This window comes from Peromyscus californicus, unplaced genomic scaffold, assembly GCF_007827085.1.
Source record: "Peromyscus californicus insignis strain IS unplaced genomic scaffold, ASM782708v3 Scaffold_10__1_contigs__length_136768540, whole genome shotgun sequence".
NCBI lineage: Eukaryota > Metazoa > Chordata > Mammalia > Rodentia > Cricetidae > Peromyscus > Peromyscus californicus.
Genome location: NW_026294391.1, coordinates 34,359,403 through 34,374,701, shown reverse-complemented (window position 1 = coordinate 34,374,701; position 15,299 = coordinate 34,359,403). Strand labels below are relative to the sequence as shown.

The 15,299-nt window shown below is 37.3% G+C and overlaps 1 protein-coding gene across 1 annotated transcript in view; it reads right to left on the bottom strand.

Moving 5' to 3' along the window:
- Ptchd1 (patched domain containing 1) overlaps positions 1-15,299 on the bottom strand; it is a 52,828-nt gene that overhangs the window by 36,417 nt on the left and 1,112 nt on the right. The window lies entirely within an intron of this gene.

The window sequence follows — 15,299 nt, the reverse complement described above, 5'->3', positions numbered from 1 at the left end:
TTCTGTAAAAGTCTGGGCATGGTTTATTCACAGCCATACTTCCTACTATGTCCCTGGCCAACAAATGCATTCTGCAGACTTCTCTGAGATGTCACTGAAACTCTCCTTCACTTCTGTAATGAATTCCCTGACTCAACACTTTTTCCTCCTCTTATCTGTCTACCTAGCCTTTTGTTTCCCTCTAAGTAAATATACATTTGTTGATTTACAAATTTGGTTTTACTGAAAACAGTGACTCTGTAACCTCTGATCTTATTATTGCCCACTAAATTCTTCATGACAATAAATTTGATTTCCACAGTTTGACTTCTCACCTTTAGGCTAACCTACCTCCAGTTCACGTCAGCACCTGTCTTCCAATCTAGACCTAACTTTCCATCAATCTCCTGAAGATTTGTAGATATAGGCTATCACAATGTTTTAACTGGAACATACTCAACAGCTGCATCATTCCCTCTAAACTGGTTATAACAACTGTTGTGTTGTGGTTAGTAGCACGGCCCTTTTTCCCTCTTTCTATTCACTCAAGCAGGATAGTTGCCAACTCAAATCATCCTTTTCTCTTGCTGTGTTCAAAGGTCCAGTGATCTGCAAGCCTCATTGATTCTATCTGCCTAATTATGGGCCTAGAAGATTTAGTGTCTGTTCTGAAGTTCATTGATTCTCAGAGATGTTGATGGGGTCACAAAACAAAAACAAAAACAACAACAACGAAAAACCAGAAAGTGTCCATATTGAACAAGTTTTACAAATGCTCAGCTGAACAGATTTAAAAGTTTTTTGTTGTTATGGTTGGATTAATTTATTGTTGTTTTGCTTTGTTTTTTTAACAGAAGAACTTTCTATAGTCTTTAAAATGGCTGTGTGTATTCATTATGAGAACCCCAGTTGTTTTTCTAAGTTACTGGGCTACAGAGCTTGGTTTTATTACAACACCAAAGGAAACTTTCCTAGAATACATTTTAGCAAATGCTGGACTAATCTTATTTCTTCCTTCTATAGCTCCCCTAGCCTAAGCCTCTTGGTTTATAGATTTACAATGGTTTCCTGGGTGGAAGAGTGGGTCTCCTTATGTACAATATCTTAATTATCCTTTTTAACCTGTACCCCTATATAAAAGCTGTCATTATAATAGTCTGATCCTTAAACTTTCCAGAGCTGTAGGCATACTGCCGCTTACTTTGCCCATGCCATTTATATCCATATTTTCTATCTGCTTATTTTATCTATCACTGACAGAATGAAGTTGTGGTTTCTAAGTATAATAATGAATTTATCTGCTTCTCTTTTCAGTTCTTTCATTTCTTGCCTTACGTATTTTGATGCCCTGTTATTAGGTGTCTTTGCATTTTCTTTAGAACTGATCCCTTGATCACTATGCAATGCCCCTCCTTAATTTTGATAATTTTCCTAGTTCTGAAGTTACTTTTGTCTGAAATTCATATATGTACTTGAGCTTTCTTTAGATTAGTACCAGCACCATATATCTTTCTCTATCTCTTTACTTTTACCTATATGAATCTTTATGTTTAACACGGCTGTACTATAGAACACAAAGAGTCGGTTCCTTTTTTTTTTTCATAATTCACTGGTAGTCACTGTCTTCTGCTTGACTGATTATATATACATATATATATATATATATCACATTTATGCTGATTATTGATATGGTTGTACTAATGTCTACAGCGATTTCAATTGTTCTTTTTTATTTTACTTTTTTTCCTACCTTCTTTGGTTTTAACTGAACTTTTTATCTTCTCTCTTAATCAACCATACTTCTTTAGTTGCTCTAATACTTACAGGGCACGTTTACATCTAACCTAAGTTCACCTTCAAATAAAACTACACTGATTCCCATGTACTGCAGTTAAAACAGGGTACTCCCATTTCCTCTTCATCTATCTGTGACACAGTTGCCATTCATTTAACTTCTCTGTTATAATCATTCAAAACATTGTTATTGCTTTAAATGAAGGGGTTTTAAAGAACCATAATAAAACTGAAATATTTTGAATAATTTCATTTATTCCTTAACTCTTTTCTATATGTAAATCTGAGTTTCTGATTTTCCTTCAATGTGAACAACTTTTAACTTCTTGCAGGACAGGTCTGCAGGCAATGAATTCTCTCTGAGAAAGTCTCTACATCTCTTTTATCTTAAAGTATGACTTTGCTGGACACAGAATTTTAAGTAGGTGGGCTTTTATTTCTTCCTTCAATACTTTAGTTTACTCTGTTCTCATCTTGCTTTTGTCTTTTTCTGATAACTAAAGCCATTATTTTTGTTCCTCTTTGTCTTTGGTTTTCTGTAGTTTGAATATGTTTTGCATAAGAGTGATGTGATGAATACGTGTTCTTCTTGGTGTTCTCTGAGCTACATGGACTAGTGGTTTAGTGTATAACATTAATTTGGGAGGGGGTGGCCATGAATACTTCATTATGGCTACTGCTTCATTCTACTTTCTCTACTGGTATTCCAAATTTGTGTATATTATACCTTTTTGATATTGTTCTGCAGTTGGATATTCTGTAAGAAGTTTTTTTTTTTTATCATTTTCATTCTTTAACTCTTTGTGTTTCAATTTGTGGTGTTTCTACTGAACTAATTCAAGTTCACTGATTCTTTGTCTGTTATTTCTATTGGTGATTTCATGTCATTCTTCAATTCTGCCCCAGTGTTTCTTTTCTTTCTAGCATTTCTTTTTTTATTCCTCCAGAGAGTCCCCAGCTAGCATTTTTTATTAATCTAGAGAATTCCCATCTCTGATCATATTGCCCATCTGTTCTTGAGTTGTCTTTTCCTACTAAAGTCCTCAACATATTAATTGTAGTTATTTTAACTTCTATATGAAAATTCTGACATATGTTTTATACTGGTTCGATTCTGATGTTTCCTTTAGCTCCTCAGAGTAAAACATTTTTCATTGTTGGACATTATCGATTAATGGGATCTGAGATAATAGGCCTTCATAGTGAGAATTTATATTAACCTAGTTGCCAGGGGTCATTTTAATGTTCAGTGTTGTTTGGGCTCCCAAAGTTTCAAATTCCCTGACTGTTTTTGTTTTTGTCTCTTTTTTGACTTTCGTCTTTCTTACATACATGTACCAAGACAGTTTGTATCTTGTTGTTATTTTAACTACAATATATTGTTAATATATTGTAACATTGTCATATACTGGTAAAATATGAGAAGGGGAAATGCTTTATAATCTTGCAAGGAAATCTCAGTCTTTTAGTGGACTTGTGCCTGTGACCATAAGTATTTCTCCAGGGGTATAGACTGCTTTATGGATCCCTGACTCATGTTGATTTAAGTAGGCTAAGAGAAGGCTTTGAAGGGGCTGTAGTAGAGGAAAATCTAGGATAAAGTTTCAGAAATGTGCTTTTTCAATTTTTGCTCCAGAGAGGAGGTCTTTGCTAAGGCCAGGAGTAAACGTGTGTCTTGATGATCCAATTTTACATGGAACAAAATGGAGACTCCTAGAGAGTTTAAGCAACTTGGTCAAGGACCCTTCAACAGTTCACAGCCTTAAAACACAGACCTGTAGAGTTCTGAAGCACTGCTTATTCTACCCGACCCAAATTGGAGCTTACTAAACTCCATCTGTCTCTAATAGCACTAAACTCCAACAGTAGTTAAAACTGAACATTCATTGTCAGGGTTCTCCATGTGGACAACTCACTTCTGGAAACTGACAAAAACCCTCTCCTTTACAAAACTCTAGCCAAGCTCCTGATATTTCTTTCCAACTACATCATGGCTTTTAGACTTCCTTGTCTGTCTGTGAGTCAAATAATTTGAGCAGGAGTCCTGCCTAGCCAGAACCCCTTCCCTCCTTTGTATTACACTAGTAATTACATCTGACCAAATTCTTCATTTCCTGGATGACCCCATATAATATCTAATCACTCTGGCCTGCCTCCCTCAAGAATCATATCAGGTTGATGTAGCCAGAATCTCTTTATCCTTGATGTTTCTAATAAGTTTCCATCCACCATTCCCCACCCTGTTCCTTAACTATAAATTACCACTTTTCCTTGTATTAATAATCAATCCTGATCTCTTTCTCCTGCCACAGAGTACTATATTAATCCTATACCTATTTCAATGGTTCTGACTGAGTAAGGTCTGTCTTATCATTTATTTAAACTAACAAATGTCTCTTGGTTTGCATACAAAATGAGCAGTTTCATTATGATATTTTCATACATGTATGTGATATACATATGCATTTTGGTCATACCCTGCATAACATTTATGTTACTACCATCTTGTCATGGTCTCCTTTCTTTCCACCAAATGATGGTTCCCAGTCTAGTTTCATGTAGTTCATATATAAAATTTAGATTCTGAGTGAAAATATGCAATTTTATCTTTCCCAGTCTATCTTATTTCACTCAAAATGATTATTTACAGAAAGTTGTATCCACTTTCCTGCAAATGCCATAATTACATTTGTTTCTATCTACTTTAATATTCTTTAACAAGTGCTATGAGTAATATTTCTTCAGGACAACTACATAGCTGGGGTCCTGTCTCAGAAACATAGCATGTAGTTATTATTATCTGTGCCTGCTGTGATCTGATTTGCTTTGATGGAAAGGCAAATGTCTTATAATCCAGCATAGAAAGTCTCTGGGAGAAAGGAAGCTTTGGTAACTGTAAATGTGAAGCTTGTAGTAAAAACATTCTCTGTCTCTCTCTCTGTCTCTCTGTCTCTGTGTGTCTCTGTCTCCCTATCCATATCTCTCTCTCTCTCTCTCTCTCTCTCTCTCTCTCTCTCTCTCTCTCTCTCTCTCTCTGTAATTTCTTGCTCTGTCTCAGTATTTTCTTTATACTGCTCAGCCCCTTGAGTCAACTTATACCACTTGGAGATAGGCAGCTGAGGAAATGTCTTGGTTTATGCTGCAAACTTCAACTATTTAGATTCAGATAAAACTCTTTGTACAATAGTTATTATAATATCATTCAGAATTCACCAATGAATAGTAACACTTGCACCCTGCTTGTATTTTTTGCCCAGTTTCTACAAGGCAAGAATACCATTTTGGAATTAATTATGGCAGCTAACTGCTGGGATGCATTATATCAGAGGTCTAAAAATATGGTCCCTGGACTAAGAGACACAGCACCACTTTGGAAAATTGGAAGAGATACAGTTTTAGGTTCTACTTCAGTCATACTGATGCAGAAAATCATGGTGGAACCCATTCTACATTTGTACAAGCCTTCTAGGCTCAAATTGGAGAGCTACTACTTTAGCATATAGAAGCAGTTAAAAAGCACACACAAAGACACAGCAAGGTGCCTCAGGCCCACCATGTGGTCAGCAGATCAGCATCAGCATCCCTGGGAATTTATGCAGCTACAGATTCCCAAGGACTTCAGAAGCACTTTAAAACTAGAGAAGCACCATTAACACTCACTTAACAATGACAATGGTTTTGTTTGAGAGCATAAGGCAGAGGAAACCAGGTAAGCAGATGTATCTTCACTGGTGGATTTGTTTTGAAGATAATTATTATTTCTTTTATAACCTATAAAAATAAATCTTGAAAAGGAGTGGGTGGTGAAATACACTGACCTAAATGATAAAAATCTTCAGTCAGCAAAATTTTCCAACAGTTCAGTTTCAAAAGAATTTTCAATTATCATTTGCCTGGTTCTCCTGATCTAGGGCAATTCTGACAACACTCTTTCTTTTGAAGTGCTTGCAGACCTACTTATGTGAGCAAGATTTCCCAGGGAAACACTGGAGTCATGTAAATTAAGTAAGAGAGAAGAGTTAGGAACTCTCTTACCTAAATTATTGGAGAATCCCTTTTCTTGTCAGGCTGCTAAGACTGGAAAGAGGGCTTGGAAACAGAGCCCACTGCCTCCCAGAGACTGTTATACCAGTGGTATATCCCTGGGTAGGAACTGAAGACTTCCTTGTGTGCAAAGCTCCTATCAAGCATGAAGATGAGGAGTTCTGAGCCCTGAGAAACTACCTGGATGAATTGGAATTCCAAGCATCCTGCCCTATCTACAGTTCTGCCTGATTAAGAACTTGTGCAGATTTGCTGCTTGCTCAACAATAGGATGAATCTAATCATCTGTAATGACTCAGGTGGAGTCATTAAAGACCAACACATTGGCAATCTGAGTATTGAGGATGTAGATCTAGCACCAATTATTGTCTGTTGGATCAAAAAAACTACTCAATGTGTATTTACTCAACAGGCAATAATCGTGTTCAAAGAGCTGGCACATATGAGGAAATAACAGTCATTTTAAAAGCAAATAGTAATACAATCATACAGCCTACAGAGGAATATGATTACACAATGTTTTCACATGTTTATCTCATTGTAGCCTTACCTTAAATGGGTGAAAAAGATGCCATTGCACCCAGTGCAAATGAAAGAAGTTCAGTGGCTTGACCAAAGTCTCTCTCTCTCTCTCTCTCTCTCTCTCTCTCTCTCTCTCTCTCTCTCTCTCTCTCTCTCACACACACACACACACACACACACACACACATACACACATACACACTTTAGAAGAATGGGAGCTTAAACTTGACTTTCTTGATTCAAAATCATTCTATTTGCAACAGCGAAATCTAAGCCTTGTTCCTCAAAATGTGGTCTGCTGACCAACAGCATCAACATTGCCTGAGAGCTTGATGGAGATGCAGACTAAGGTGGACATGGTGGCTCAAACCTGTAATCACAGCATTTGTGAGGCTGAGGTAGAATCATTGCCTAGGGTCTGAAGTAACCTGGGCTAAAGTGAGAGACCTTGTCCAAAAAACAAAATCCCCCAGAAGAAAGAAAACAAACAAATAAACAAAAATGCAGATTGCAAGTCCCACTCCAGAACCACTGAATCACAATCTATAGTTTAAATCTACAGTTCAACAATAGTTCTAGGTGATGTGTGTATGCTGGTTAAAATGTCCAAGTGCAGTCAAGTAAACTTTACTCAGTCTATCACTTCCCCATATGCAATAAAATCACAAGAGCAAAACCAAAAACCAACAACTCAAACCTTGCAAAATTAACGGATTAAACGTCTGAACACTGAAGTTGATAGCTGTAGAACAGAGAATGATTTTTTCCTTGAGACATTCCGAGAGAATTGACAAAACTTTGGCAGTAGTGACGGCAAGAGAGCATCATGGAATAGGCAAAAAGTATTTACTTCCAAAGCTGGGAAATTGAAAGTCTTACAGGTTTTATTCAATTCACAGGATACATGTTGATTTTTGTAATGGTATCATTTCTTTCAAGTTCGTCTCTGTGACCAATATTTTATGTTGTCCTGATTCACTCACTCTTAAGAGGAGTAGGAAGAAGTAACATAGAAATGCAGATCTCTGTAACAGCAATGCCATAACAAGGAAAATCACTTGTCCCAGATTTTGAAAAACAAACAAGTATTTCATGTTTGAATTTGAATATGGGAGTGGCCAATATTTTGAGTTTTACTCCAAGCAAAAACCGGATATGTCTAGAGTGAAGAGTTGACTTCCAGGATACCTGAAGAGAACTGCAGAGTGTTCTACCTCCTCCATGGGAATAAACTGTTTAGTGTGGAAGTTTATATCTTCCCAAACTGAGCACAAACCAGGGAGGTTGGTAAGGTGTTTGATTTTCTAAGGATTTCTCCTCACCAATCTCGAAATGGAGCAGATGCTTATCATCAAGTTTTGTCAAAGATGAAAACTGAAGAGACACCTAAAGAAATCATGTGAAAAAAATCTCTTTGACCTAAATAAATCAAGAAGAAAGAAAAGTACATTTTCCATCCTCTAAGTCACCAATTGCCAATAATTTAATTATTAAGTACTTGATTCACATGACACATTTTGCTAGGATCTAGGAGATATTTATCAGCATCCTAGAGAAAGTATCATGAAAATACAGAAAATTATGTACTACTCTCTACTTAGCATTAATGAAATATGGATGCCAGTGCAAGTCAAGCAGAATTAAGGACAAGAAGGAGCCATGAATCTGAGAAAGGCTCAGAAGTTGAAGGTGTGAGAATCAGATCTTAAAGGGAGAAGGGCAATTCTAGGAAGAACAATAATAGATATGTTAAGATGCTGGATATGAGATGGAGGCCTGCAGACTTTTGAGTTCATAAGGAGTGGTTGGACATGAGCCATTTAAATGTGGAGGTTCAGCAACTAAAATCACATTATCTGGTTGTATCTAAGCCCTGCTTGGAATCATCTATTCAGAATCTGGTGGTTCTTGGAAAACTGAAGAATAAACAGATATGTTGTCTCAAGACTTTAAGCTTCATGAAGATGAGCCTCATCTACTTGAGTGAAAGGATGGGTATCATCTAGGAACTGGACCCTAAGTGCTTAAATGCAAAATTCTGACTAGATATAAGACCTTAGGACAGATGGTCTTATGGTTCCAGTCATGTTCTCTCAGCTTACACTTGTCTTCACATGTCAAAGTCAATTAGTACAATCACCTGTGGTGCTTTATTGAGGATTTAAAATATCTAGAAGTGGGGACAATTCTGCATGTAGAAATGCATATCATTTATTATTCCTATATGCAGATACATCAGCTGGAACTGGAGGATAAATAGGCAGCTTCTCATACACTTACTTCCCAGTGTCTCCCTGAGTGGGCTAGTGAGAATTTGATCTGGGTGCCCACAGTGGACACTTGTTTGATAATGTCCTCCTGGCTGGCTTCCTACTACTCCTTATATTTTATTCCTACTCCCCTATCCCAAGATAAATAGCTTTAAACTAAAATGAATTCTCATCTTGACTGTTCTTAGAGCCCACGGTTTAAATCTAAAGTGGAAGACTTAATAATTAGATTTTTGTTTTGAGATAGGGTCTCTAGATAGCCCTGGATATCCTGGAACTCACTATGTAGACTAGACTGTCCTTGAACTCACAGAGATGTACCCGCTACTGCCTCTGAGTGTTGGGGTTTAAGGCATGGGCCAACAATCCTGGATGAACAGCTAAATTTTTTAAAATACCCAAAACAACCTTTTCTAGAGGATTTCTTACAGAACACTAATATACAAATTAGCTTCACTAGTCCCTCATTGCCCCCTTTTGTTCAAAATGTGAACTGTGAACTCAAAGATACAACATTTATGATATATTTTTCAGGGCATCTTACATGAAATAACAACTAGTGTTGATTTTCATTTTGTTTTGTTTCATTTTGTTTTTTAAAGGTTAGAGATTACTCACCTCCCCTGCTGGTCATTAAATCAGTCTGGCAGGATACCTCCATAGTTCTGTGGCCTTCTGGGTATGTGGCAGAGACACAGGCAGTGCTGCAGACAGGCCTGCTGGCTGTGATATATTACCAAGCAGGTGACATCAAAGGTCTACTTTAAGCCTATCTCACTTCTCAGTCAGGGCTCATACTGAGCCCCCAAATCAGGTAACAGATGGCGCATCCCACCAAGTCAAAGTTTATCAGCTCAGATTTCCCTAGCTTCTGTTCCAAGGGATGCTGCTACCTCAAGAAGAAAATAAATTGTTTCATTTGATTCCCTTCTTATTTATCATAAGGGCTCGCCAGTTAAATGCTGAATAGTTCTTTGAAGTTTGTAGTCTGTCTTGTGGATCCTTAAAGGTTCCATTTGGGAAGTTACTGAAAAAATATTCATCCTTCCTTGTGGAATCTATTAAGATCTTAGAGTCATTAAAAAATTAGGTTTTCTCTTTGGGATTATACCGAAATGTCAATTTAGGCTCATATAATAACCGAAGTTGGTTCAAAATGCTTACCTGCATGAGGAGAGCAAATGATTGTTCTTAAAATCTCTGTTGGTTTCTTGAGACAGGGTCTCATGTACACTGGACTGACCTCCAACTAACTCACCATGAAGCTGAAAACGACCATGAATGCCTTAACCTCCAGCCTCCACCTCCCAAGTATTAGAATTATAGGAATGAATCACCTTCTCTTGTAATGTTCTTCAAATTGAAATGAGAAAAGTAAGGTGGGTACTTGAGATACTAACTATTCAAATGCAGTTTACTTAAAAGTCAGACAACACAGAATGAGACTGTACCCAGGTTATTTGAGTGTACCTCTCATGAAATGAGAATCAAGTGTCTTCAGTCTCTTTTTTTTCCCCCTAGTACAAAAATAACATGTACAAGGCAATTTACATACTGGACAAATGCAAAAATGCTGCTCTTTCAGACTTGGGCTCAATTATTTTTCTTAGAATGTCTGCCACCTGGATAACTCATAGAAGGAACTGTACTACCCAGGGTGTCATAGTACCTGTCACCAAACAAGACACCCAGAGCTCCTAAGAGCAGATCCCTGAATCAGAGTCTGTTGAGATGACCTTTACAGTTCTTTCCAAACTCAAGGTTCTTTGATTGTATGTTCCTTGGATGAAGCTCTGCTTTTGTAGTTTTTGTAGAACAGCTGTAATAGGCAGCAAAGTGCTGCCTGCTTGTTTTCTTGACAGATTAACACTCACAGTGGGGTCTTACACACAGTGAGAAAAATCCTGTTCTAAGTGGGCAAGTGCTATAGATTGAAGCTTCAGGCACACTGATAATGGGCACTTTACTATCTGCCAAGTCCCAAAGGCTGGTATCAAGTCAGCAGCTTGCCATTTAAGAAGTTAGACTACATTCGGTCCCTTGGTTCCTCTTCAGCAGGTATGATTAGACTATAAGGGAAAAAGTTATGGGAGAGGGCAGGCTAACCACATCTTAGGAAGATTACACTGGAAAATCTGGTGTCTGCCCAATTGTGCAAGAGCACCAGCTCACACATCAGAACATTGGTCCCCAATGTTCAGTAAGACTTTAGGGTATGAACTTCTCTTTGATATTTTTTTCCTATTAATCAGTATAGCTGAAAAAAGTCTCAATAAATGCAAACACATAAAGAAGAGGATTTTTCTAACTTGACATGACTGTCATTTGCAGCCAGATAATACCTTGTTTGGAGGGCTGTTACATGGGGCATTATAGAATGCTGTGCAGTGTCTCTGACCTCTATCCACTAAATATCAATAGCACAATGTCTTCACCATCATTATGACAATAACAACAACAACAACAAATAATAATAATGATATCACTAGATTTTGCTGTTCCCTGGTGGGGGCACGGTTATCTCCAGTTGAAAAATACTGCTTTATGAGTTATTTTAATAATAATGACATCATGAAATGACCCCAATACTGGACTTTTAGAATACTATGTAGGAACTTCATATGTAAATAATCAGATGGTAAATGTTTAAGCATAACAGACCCAAACAGTCCCTGGTGTATATTTTGTTCTGTTGAAAACAATTTAAGTGTAAAAACTATTTAGCTAAAAAATAGATTATTATTTCTTCTGGCAATTTCCATAAGCTGGAATCTTCATCTAGATACTGTTTTTTTTTAATTACCATAAGCTAGCAGTTGTGTTGCCCTTCTCAGAATGCCTGAATCAAATACCTCTAAGTTAAATTCTATTAATCTTGTTTGCAATTTAATTCTATCAAATGTACTTAAACATGAACATGAACAGCTTAAATAAAATGGAAACTCAATATTTGAGCCAAATGAGATTCCCTAGTAAATGAAAAACCACATCCTTAGTGAGAGGATATGTCTGGTATGGAATTAAATATCCTGTGGGGTTTCTTTGAGGATATATATATATATATATATATATATATATATATATATATATATCAAAGGAAATTCTCCTAATCAGTTTGAAAGCCAAAATATGTTTTGCTATGACTGCAGAGGTTATTAAGGACAGAAACTTGATGTTTGCTTGGGAACTGCTTATAAAGTTATAAAAATTGAAATGCCATTTTGAAGTTACATTTCAAGGTAGCCTCTATGGATTTTTCTTTACCTATTGCATAAATGCTTTACTAAGTGAGAAAGGGTCTATTCACCAAGTATTTATTGAGTAACAAGTATCTGCCAGGGGCTGTAGGTGACCTAGGATAGAATGTGCCTGGACTCTGCCAGAGAACAAGCACTTTATCAGGAAAACAGTCATGTTTATCTTTCATGTTTTAATATATTGATAATGAAAAACAAGTATTGCTTTGTGTGTTTGGAATATATATATATATATATATATATATATATATATGTATGTATGTATGTATGTGTGTGTGTAATAGAAAATTTTCCAATTAGAGTGACAGTATAAGAGAGGATATAAATTAGACTTTGGTCAAATATATTTCATTTGGGTAATTTAAAAATGTTGATTTAAAATCATTAAAGTAGTTTATCATATGAAAGACAGTGGACTGGAATATCCTGAAAAGAACACTAGGATATAGTTCAAATTGGTGTTCCAGTTCTGTCTTTGTATTTGTTTCATGGATAAGTCAGTTAACTTCTAAAGAGTACCCTGTCTTCCTGTAAGATGTGGTAGAGGCACTACCTCAATGTATCTAAACATAGGATATGCTTATAACTTGTAAGTGGGGCAAAGATGATAAGAACATAAGAACGTTCTGAGGACTCAGCTATACTAATTCTTCTCTCTACATGGATGATTCTAGGATAAATCCAGTATTTCCTTGGCTATAGCCTGGATTAATTAGCAATGGGATGTCCTTACATTTCTTCTTATATAATCATGAAAATATTTATCCAAAAAGTCCGTGAAGCCCTACTTTGAAACTAGCTGATATGATCATCGTTGTTTTTTTGTTAAAAGGATAAGGAGCTAAATGTAATTGTGTAGTAAAATAAAGACGTTTGAAGATCAGTGTTTATTTAAAGGGGTTCAAAAATGAACTGCTGAGGCCTACTTAACAGCACTGGACTCTATCCACTTCTGCCTAAACTCATAAACTTGCCTTGCAGCCTTCAGAGGCTGCTGGAGAGAGTCACCTCCTACACAGTATGGGGTCGAATTCTTTACTACACAGTAGAGTAACATAATCACATCATTTGCACAAATTTGAGAAAGCACCTTTGAACCAGGATTAATGAGATTTTCAAACAGACTTTTCCCTGCTATTCTCCTAATAACATTTTTAAAAGTCAACCTTTTTTTGTCATAACTACCTTCAGTCTATTTTTCTCCTTTTTTTCTTTTCTTTTCTCTTTTTATTTTTCTTCAGCAATTAAGTGTCCTAATACATGAAGAACAATATCCTTCATTGAATGGTATTATGTAGAGAAAAACATTATGCTTGAAGTACCTTATGCAGCCCCTACAAGTTGCTTCCTGCAGTTTGGCAATACCCAGAAAACTCAAGCCCTGCTCCAGCTCTGCCTACTCATTTAACTTCAAATGAGATGCTATAAAATGCACAGAGGTTGTTAGTGTATAATGTTAAATGTCTGTGGTACTGTCCTTGATGCTAATAACAAAGTATGGGGATTACATAGCAGTGACAGGGACAGTAACACTTTCACTCCCAATACCTTTTGAAAAGGACAAGTCATCATGTCTCTAAGTAGAAAAAACCGGTGGGGGGAGTGCTCACTCCCACACTTTACATTGCCATGACTACTGAAGAGCCATTTTCCTATCCCCCTGCTCCATACCAACCAAAAATAGGGGTTGAGTAGAGTATATAAAGAATTAAATGGATATCCAATTTAAAAATCAAAGGCAATTCCCTATGTTTCATAAGTATGCGTTGTTATAAAGCTGTACCAATTGATTTGACTAGAGAGCCATCATCTGGAAATGAGTTTCTGACCATCATTTGGCTTTGCTTTGTTTTTTACCCATATACCTAAACCATGAAAAAAATCATCCCATTTTTTAGAAACAGTCCACTGACTTCAAGACTGTTTCTTTGACATGTAGACAAATCCAGCCTGTTTCTCTCCAGTCCCAGCCTTCTTATAATATGCTTTTTTGGTTTGTTTTGAACCAGTCAACAGCAAACAGAAAGAATATAATTGCAAAAACGTCTGATATGCCTGTTGATGATGTCTCATTAACCTTGACGTGAATGTAACTGGTGACTGCCTGTCACAGTGGCATGGTGGTTTGTTAGAGAGGGAGAAAAAAGCCAATGGAAACACCTCGGTGGGGGGGAATCCAAGGAGAAACACAACTTAGAAGATCATCTATAAAAAAATGAAGTATTTCCGACTGGCCAGACTTGCTACATTCTAGTTTCCTTAAGCCTGTGATAGTTTTACTACACACATTCTTGAATAAACATTCCTAACTGTATTTTTCTGTATCACAATATATGCTCTGAAGTATTAAAAAAACAAAAAAAAAGGAAGCCCACTTTGATGTTGAAAAACAACCTCTGAGAAGAAACCAACATCTCAGGGCTAATGTTAATAAGGTTCTGCAATAACTGAATATGTGCAATGATTTGTGTGCCATTAGAAATACCACAGTCCACTGGATGTGAGAATGTTCCAATGCCAGTCAGTCCCCAGCCAGATCCCCCTCTTTACTAATTGCTGGTGAATAGCGTGTCAACAAACAGAGAGGGAAATTATAGAGGAAAATGAGCTTGTCTCTAGGGACACGTGGTTACCTGGAGAGGAAGAGACAGAGTAAAGAGTTCCCCCAGGCTCGCTAGCAGACTCCCTTTGGCAGAAGGAAGAATCTAACCTTCCACTATTCCCAGAGACCCCACAGGAAACCAGCACTTTCCATCATCTCTCTGGCATCTCAGCTGGGACTGGTTCCTGTCTGCCCTCCAGAGAGCAGAAGCTGAAGTAAACAAACCTCATAGTCTCCACCTAGATTCAGATGAAACGTTCTCACTTTTATTTTATTTTTCTTTTTTTGCTCTCATGGTCTTTCCACTTTTCCCTTTCTAGTCTTCACTCCTCAGCTTTCCTTGGGAACTTCTTGAAAGTTATCACCATTAACCTCACTTTGCACATCAAATTCCCACCTCCGGGGCTGATGGCACAACCAGTTTCTGTTCTGTGTTCCTGTTATGTTCTCAGGGCCACATCCCGGCTCCTGATTTCTGGCCTCTGGATCTGCCCCTCACCCACGCGTTCAAATAAACCCAAATAAAAGTATATCAACCTTTTCTCTCTTTTCCCAAAGAAGTTGTATTTAAGTGCATTGAAAGTACTATGAAAGATGAAATAACTGAATTGCCAGCACCATTTCCCACTCTCAAATACATAAATGGCTACCTTGCTCCGGGAGGAGCGGGCTGGTGGCTGCCCCGGTCCTCACCAGAGACTGCACTTTTGGTTGGTTGAGGGTGGGTGTTATTTTCCTTAGCATGCCAACTCACATTCTCTGTCCCTTACATACAACCCACACCAACCTTTCCCAAAACACTTTAGGGGGGGGGGCTAGAGGAAGGGAGGT